The following is an 8,404-nucleotide window of genomic DNA, read 5'->3' as shown; positions in this document are numbered from 1 at the left end:
CAACCTATAACAGATCATTAGTAGATCAAGAACAGATCAAGGACGCATATTTTTTTACTTCAAGATCAAGAACAGATCAAGGACGCATATTTTTGTACTTCAAGATCAAGAATAGATGTATTAGTAATCCTAACCTTGAGATCTGCAGTAGGAGAGTGACGGAGGAGGAAGAGATCGATCCGGAGATGGGCGGATGGGCCTTGCTGCTCCTCGTACGCGGCTTCAATGGTCCACCCTCACCGGCATCGGAGGCGGCTGGTGTGGTCGTTCCTGGCGACTGGTGTGGTGAGGTCAACCCGGCGGCTGGACCAGGAGGAGAGGACCGAAGGGGGTCGAGGGGAGGTGGTGGCACGGCGGCGCTGGACTGGAAGGGAGGCGGCGGGGCGGCGGCGCAGTGGCGCGGGACTCGAAGGGAGGCGGCGGTGCAGACAAATCGAGGGGAGGAGCGAGTCGCGAGGAAGAGCAGAGTCGGGGGCGGTAAGGAAGCCTTTACCGGTGGGGGGTGGGGGGTATCGTTCGATAATTGACCTGGAACTGATTATAGAGGAACGTGATTACGGAGGTGTCTCACCAAACGCCCGTAAGGGTATCCGTTTACACTGTAAACAGGTGACGGTCAGAATTTGACGAAACAAACACCTCCTAAGACGGTCGCCAAGGAGATAATAGCCCCCTGATCGAGTCTAGATCGGAGTCTTTTCCGATCGAATCAACAGAAGGGTGATCGTAAGATTGAAACAAGCCTACGTAATCTCGATGTGCCCTAACATGGCGAGCGAAAACTCGGCGACATCTAAGGGTGGATGCGGAGAGGGGAGGACGGATGGAAAAGAGGTGGTGATGCAAGTGGGGGCCCGGCTGACTCCCTGAATGATCAGCTGCGGTACCTCAATCTTAGGGAAGACGAGGAAGAAGATGTGGTGCTGGAGGAAGATTTAGAGGAGCTGGAAAAGGATGTTGAATGCATGGCTCTCGTGAGGGTTCATACCACTCGAAGATTCAGTCATGGAGCGTTCTACGGCACAATGAGATCTGCATGGAATCTTGCCCAAGAAGTGTAGTTTAGGGCAATCGAGGACAACTTGTTCTCTGTTCAACTGACATGCCTGGGGGATTGGGAATGAGTCATGAAGGATGGACCTTGGATATTCAGGAACTGCCCGGTGTTGCTTGCACCTTAGATGGTTGGTCGGAAGCTAGTCAGGTGGAGCTCTTTACCTATCAAGTATGGGTGAGAGTTATGGGGTTGAAGGAGAAGATGCGCTCAGGTAGTATTGCAGGTCAACTAGCAACCAAGGCAGGAGAGGTGGTACGTGTGGATGTGAGATCTGTTAAAGGGCAGGGTGGAGGCATTAGGGTACGAGTGACTTTGGAGGTGCGAAAACCATTAACGAGGTGTGCTACCTTGACATTGAGGAAGCGCAAAGTGTATTTTAACTTCGAATATGAGAAGATGCCAATTTTCTGTGGTGTTTGTGGCTTTGTGGGTCACGTTGCAAAGGAACACAGTAATGGAATTCATGACGAGAGTGCGATCATATACCTCTCATCTTTGATTGCGCCAGAATTCAGGAGGGAAGACATGTGGATGCCTGCTGGGTCTAGGGGTAGAGGAGGAAGGACGTCAAGGGGAGGCGCTGCCAGAGAAGGTGACCGAGGGGGTCATAGTCCAAGCAGCCAGCAGAAGGACGAGGATCTACGTAGTACAGCGTCCAGCCCGGACAAACCCCAAAACTTGTCCTGGACGTCTGCCAGTACCTTGAAGTGCCAGTTGGAGTTTGCTGAACAGAATCCTGGGGGTAATGGAAATCTGCTGCTGCTAACGGACGGCAGGGAAGGAGTTGAAAATATGGGACTGCCAACAGAGTTGGGTAAGAATGCAGAGGAGGAGGATGTTAATTCATAGGGAAGCAAGAAACATAAAGCTGACGAAAATGAGATTATGGACTTGGCAACATCAGCGGCCTCCGAGAAGGAGGACCGCCGGGCCTAATGTGTACCCTTGCGTGGAACTGCCGGGGAGGGGGGAACCGTCGGACAGTTCGAGAACTACTGGCCTTGTGCCAGACACATAACCCCAATCTGGTCATCATTTGTGAGACTAAGCAATCAGAGGAGAAAATGGAGAAGCTGTGTTGGCGATTGGGTTTGCGTGGATATGAAGGAGCGGGAAGTGATGGAAGAAGTGGCGGATTGGCGTTGTTTTGGCACGAGTCTTTGCATGTGGAAATACGTGGAAAGAGCAATCGTTATATAGATGTCTGTGTCCGGGAGAAACCAAATGACCCACCATGGCGTGCCACCTTTGTATATGGTGAACCAAGAGTAGAGAACAGACATCTCATGTGGAGCTTGCTAAACAACCTACGATCTCGTAGTGATGATCCATGGGTTGTCATCAGGGACTACAACGAGGCATTATGGCAGCATGAGCACATGTCAAGATGTGCACGACCGGAACCACAAATGTCAGCATTCAGAGATGTGTTAGCTACTTGTGAGCTGATGGACTTGGGGTTTCGGGGCTTCCCATTTACATATGACAACCATCAAGCAGGTGAGAATAATGTGCATGTTAGGCTGGACCGTGCATGTGCAGACACATCTTGGAGAGATTTATTTCCATCGGCGGCAGTGGAACACTTGGTCTCGTCACGATCAGACCACTGCCCAATTATGCTGCATTGGCGTGAGTGGGAACAGAAACCTAGGTGTAATGTGGACCGGTATGAGATAGCATGGGAGAGGGAGGCTGCCTTAGGTGAAATCATAAGCAATGCTTGGGAACGTGTGCAGCCCGGAGGAAACTTGGGGAATGTTACCCAATCCCTAAAACAAGTGATGCAAGATCTGAAGTGGAGTGCTGAAAAATTTGGCAACATCCGTAAGGAGTTAGAGTCTCTCCGTAAAGAGCTAGCATAGCTCCAAGCTGAGGATGCTGATCGGAAAGTCATTAGAGAGAAGATGCAGCGTATGGATGAAATGCTATACAGAGAGGAGATGCTTTGGCTGCAGCGATCGCGTATTAGCTGGTTGAAAGAAGGTGACTGAAACACTCTGTACTTTCAGCAGAAGGCGGTTTGGAGGGCTCGAAAAAATTATATCAAGAAACTGAAAAAGGAGGATGGGAACTGAAGTACTGTACCTTTAGATATGAAGAGGATGGCATCTTCATATTTCAAGGAGTTGTATACAAAAGATCCAACTCTGGACCAGCTTCAATTCTGTCGTTGGTAAAAAGGAGGGTTACTTCAGAGATGAATGAACTTTTACTAAAGGATTTTTTAGAGGAGAAAATTAGTAGTGCGCTCTTCCATATTGGCCCGTTGAAGGCCCCAGGCCCAGATGATTTTTTGGCGCGTTTCTACCAACGTAATTGGGCAACGATGGAAAAAGAAATTGTGGCGCTTGTACAACAGTTTTTCCATGAGGGAAAAATGCCTTCGGGTGTTAATGAGACGTGTATAGTGATGATCCCAAAAGTGCATCGGCCAGAAACTATGAAAGATTTCAGGCCAATATCATTATGCAATGTACTGTACAAGATAGTCTCAAAGTGTTTAGTAAATAGACTACGTCCTTGCTTGATGAGATTATATCCGAACACCAAAGTGCCTTTGTTCCAGGACGGCTGATATCGGATAATGCTTTGATCGCCTTTGAGTGTTTCTACCATATCCAACAGGAACGGAAACCAGAAAGGGCCAGTTGTGCCTACAAGTTGGACTTATCAAAGGCGTATGATCGAGTTGATTGGGGGTTCTTGGAAAGTGCTATGAGGAGAATGGGCTTTGCTGAGAGATGGATTGGGTGGATTATGCAATGTGTCACAACAGTGAGCTACGCCGTGAAATTCAATGGCAAGCTACTGGAACGGTTTGCCCCGATGAGAGGGCTGCGCCAAGGGGACCCTTTATCACCCTTTTTGTTCCTCTTTGTTGCAGATTCCCTTTCGGCATTAATACAGGAGGCGGTGGATACAAGAAAACTTGCGCATGTTAACATCTGTCCCACAGCGCCGGTGATTTCCCACTTACTATTTGCAGATGATACGTTATTGTTTTTTAAGGCAAGTGAAGATCAGGCAGGGGTGGTCAAAGGCATCCTAAATCGTTATGCACTTGGCACTGGCAGCTCATCAACCCGGTCAAGTGTAGCATTTTATTTGGAGACTCATGTCCAGAGTTTAAGAAGCATGAAATTAAGGAAATACTAGAGATCACCCAGAATCAGTTTGAGGATAAATATTTGGGTCTCCCTGTTCCGGAGGGAAGAATGAGTAAAGGTAGGTTTGAGACTCTTCAAGCCAAACTTATTAAAAGGTTAGTTGATTGGGGGGAACGATGGATGTCAAGTGCGGCAAAAGAAGTTTTGATTAAATTCGTCGCACAATCTATTCCAACATATGTCATGAGCGTATTCAAGTTACCTATGTCATATGCGATGATCTGAATCATCTGATTAGAGGATATTGGTGGGGTGTTGAAAAAGGGAAGCACAAGACTCACTGGATTGCATGGGATAAACTGTTACTCCCAAAGAATCAAGGTGGACTGGGCTTCCGGGATATGCGCCTTTTCAACCAAGCTTTACTAGCCAGGCAAGCATGGAGATTACTGGACAGACCGGACAGCCTGTGTTCAAGATTGATGAAAGCCAAATACTACCTCCATGGAAGTTTAATTGACACAGTGTTTAGTGGTGCTGCATCCCCGGGATGGAGAGCGATATTGAATATGGCCTCGAACTCCTGAAGAAAGGAATAATATGGAGAATAGGAGATGGGGAGAGTGTACGTGTTTGGCGAGATCCATGGCTTCCTAGAGATGCTTCGAGAAGGCCATTGTCTGAGAAAGGGGTGTGTAGATACACAAGAGTGGTTGATTTCTTGCTGCCTGATGGGACATGGAACATAGGAAGGGTCCGTCAATTCTTTATACCGGCAGATGCGGACGTCATTCTTGGGATACGACCTTCTAGGAGGCAAGGAGATGACTTTGTGGCGTGGCACCCAACAAAGGATGGTATGTTCTCGGTATGGAGTGCGTATCACCTCGCAGTCGAAGATAATCTGCGATCACAAGGTGGCAACTCAAGACCAAGGGGAGATAGACCTATCCTGAAGCTTTTCTGGAACATTCAGGTGCCACAAAAAATGAAGATTTGTGCCTGGAAATTGATCAAGGAAGGACTCCCCACAAGACAATTGAAGAAGGACCGTCATCTGGATGAAAATGACATTTGTCTCAGATGTGGTAGTGAGGTGGAAGACTCGTTTCATGTTGTAGTAACATTCCCGAGGGCGCACACAGTGTGGGAGGCTATGAGGGAGGATTGGGAACTACCGGACCGGGAAGAACTCTTTAATTCTGGGCCGGAGTGGTTGCTTGATCTCCTAGCCCGAACAGTTGAAAGGGTAAGGAAGAACGTGATCATGCTAATATGGAGGAACTCGCAGTTGAGAAATGATCAACTCCATGAAAAACCAGTACCACCAGTGCATGTAACGAGGAGTTACTTGGCCAGCTATATGAGCTCACTGCTGCAGATTCAATGCAAAGATGGCCGTGACCCGATTAAAGGAAAAGGGATCGCTGATGGTGGATACGATCAGCCAGTACACAAGAATAAGGCCGATGTACACGCTCCGTGGCCGGTGCCGGCGGAGGGCTGCCTTGCTATATCAGTGGATGGGGCCTTCAGCGCCAAGGAGAAGGATGCAGGAGTAGGCGTGGCTGTTAGAGACTCAACAGGAGATTTGGTACTGGCATCATGCAAATACATACAATGATGTGATGATTCCCTTGAAGCTGAGTTACTTGCTGCTGTCGAAGGAGTGATGATAGCACGCACATATGCTGCAAGGCCTTTCGTCTTACAAACGGATTGCTCAAACTTAATAAAACTTGTCAACGTTCAGGGGCAAGATAAATCAAGAATTGGCCAGCTGGTGTCAGAGTTGAAGGCCGTGTTTGTTGAGGAGCGGGAGCTTTCCATCATGAAGTTAGATAGATCCCAGAATAGTGTTGCAGATTTTGTAGCCAAATTTTCGCGCTCAGAGCATCATACCGATCTGTGGTTACAGGATGCACATGAGAATGTCCAATGTCTTTTGGCTATGGATTGTAATACTATTCAATAATCAATAAAGCTCTCACTTTTCCCGCAAAAAAAAGAAGAAGTAGGGAGCCTTCATACAAACTGATTTTGATAGAGCACTTAGTAGAATTGTTGTTACCCTCCCTCAAAAGAAAAAGAGTGTATGCATCCAGTCAGGATCGGTTGACCATACACACTTTAGGCTGTGCATCGTGCCTTTGCATGAAGGGATAATGCATACCTAAGGATGTTATAGCAGAGAAGATATATATTGCCATTGATAAATAATGATTATCAGAAAAAAATTAATTCATCAATCCCAGTGAAAAGCATTGCCGGTACGTAGTTGGCTAAGTGGCACAACAAAGATTACAACACAAATGAATAAAATGAACCGACGAGCCAAAACCTTAGTGGAAAATAAACTAGAATGGAAGATCAGAAGGCACACGCAAAAACCACGACTGAATATATAGTCTCCACCCTTGAGAGATCATCAACCGGTGTAGGGCTCGTTCACGAACCCGCACTTCTTCCTGATCTGGCCGTTGGTGCTGTTCTTCACCTCGATATTGCCCATCTTCACCATGGCATCCTCGAAATGTCTGTACCACAAGAAATCTCCGAATGAACCACCAAGTGTACTTTTCCACCAATTCCTTTGTCTTTGGTGACGTCATGAGCGTTGCGTCGGAGGTGAAGAGCACTTTGCGATCCATCACGTTCCTGTAGTACTGGCTGTCCAGCACGTCGGGGGTCTTGTAGTCCTGCGGCACCGTTGGATCACTACCGGCGGGGCAGTCCTGAGTCAGCTTCCCAGCGTAGGTGGCGTCCATCGATGTGGTGGAGTTGTCCTTGGCCGGCGGCTGGAGACGGTCACGGAAGGAGGAGCAGTGCGAGCGGCCGATGCTGTGCGCGCCGGAAAGTGCAACCATGTCGGTTTGGCTGAGTCCCTTCTTGGCGAACATTTGTGTGAGGATAGTCAGGTTGGCGAAAGGTGGGGGAAGGTTCGGGAGGGTCTCATCTTTGAGGGACACCAATCCGTCATAGCGGCCGGCCGGCATGCTGAAGTTTATTTTGTAGCCGCTGAGTAACTTGCTGGCGTCACGGCCTGCGAAGGCGACGATGTCGGCGCAGGAGACGACACCAGGACATTTTTCCTCGATCTTCTTCTTGGCCGCCTCTATCACTTCGAAGCCACGCAGGCTCAAGTTTGGGATACCGAGCATCTCCGGTTCAGGCTTGCCAGCGACCTTGTTCAGGAGGACAGAGGCATCACAACCCTGAAAGCAACGATACCATAGTTAGCTTCTCAATCGTGCAGTGCACAACTATAGGCGTATATCAATCTCTCAAACTTCACTTGCGTCTGAATGTATGTGTACCTGGACAAAGCAGTCGTGGAAGAAGAGACGGATGAGCCCGGCCTTCACGCCGGCGGTGGCGTTGCGCACGGCGTCCAGCACGATCTTCTCCGCGTCAGGGCACTTGTCATTGTAGTAGCCGACCTTGAGCCCAGTGGCAGGTGGAGGCTGGGTAGAGGTAGAAGCCGGTGGGGGCGCGGGTGTGGTGGGAGTGGGGCTGGGATAGACCGGGGTAGGAGAAGGGCTCGGGGAGAGAGTAGGAGGTGGGGTAGGACTCGTCGGAGGAGAAACCGGTGGGGGCGTGGCCGGCATGGTGGGAGTGGGGGTGGGATAGCCCGGGGTAGAGCCAGGGCTAGGGCTGGGCGGAGGAGTAGCTGGTGGAGATGGGGAAGGGCTCGACGAAGGAGTCGCCGGTGGTGGGGGCGAGGGTATGATGGGAGTGGGGTCGGGCTTGGGATAGGTGTAGCCGTAGTCGGATCCTTGGCAAGCCACGGAACCGAGTACGGCGAGCACGGCGAGAAGGGCAAGCTTGGCCATCTTCCTCTGCTCGTGTCAGCTACTCTTGCTCGATCGAGGGAAGATAGAATGAAGAAAACCTGTTGTTTCGCATCTGTATTTATAGTCACGTACAGGAGAAATCGCATGCATGGTAGCGTTTGGAGCGCACGTTTGTGAGTCAACCAGCTGCCGGCCGGCCGGCAACGTGGTGGCCACACTGCAAAGTTGATGATACGCGTGACGCGGTGGCAGCGGCAGTAAGCTTGGTAGCGACTACGTGGCCATGATCCATTGCATATATGCGTCTGGCAGCTAAGCAAATCAACCCGGCTGAATATTACGACCCAAATGATAAGTCCACATGATCAGGTGCGTGTTACTCCGGCGCTGACGTTTTTCTATGGCAATTCCAATTTTAGCGACACATGGTAAGTTTCTGGTAA

The 8,404-nt window shown here is 49.5% G+C and overlaps 1 pseudogene across 1 annotated transcript; it reads right to left on the bottom strand.

Annotated features, from left to right (window-relative positions):
• Nucleotides 1–6,347: 6,347 nt before the first annotated feature.
• Nucleotides 6,348–8,033, bottom strand: LOC125528124 (peroxidase 2-like; annotated as a pseudogene). The gene is made up of 2 exons (XR_015615860.1): nt 7,485–8,033; nt 6,348–7,382 (listed from the first exon to the last, which is right to left on the bottom strand). The product of XR_015615860.1 is annotated as a peroxidase 2-like (transcript).
• Between the last annotated feature and the right edge of the window lie 371 nt (nt 8,034–8,404).

The sequence above is a fragment of the Triticum urartu genome, chromosome 2A (assembly GCF_056163025.1).
Source record: "Triticum urartu cultivar PI428250 chromosome 2A, HENAU_Tu73, whole genome shotgun sequence".
Classification (NCBI taxonomy): Eukaryota; Viridiplantae; Streptophyta; class Magnoliopsida; order Poales; family Poaceae; genus Triticum; species Triticum urartu.
This window is presented reverse-complemented; position numbering and strand designations above follow the sequence as displayed.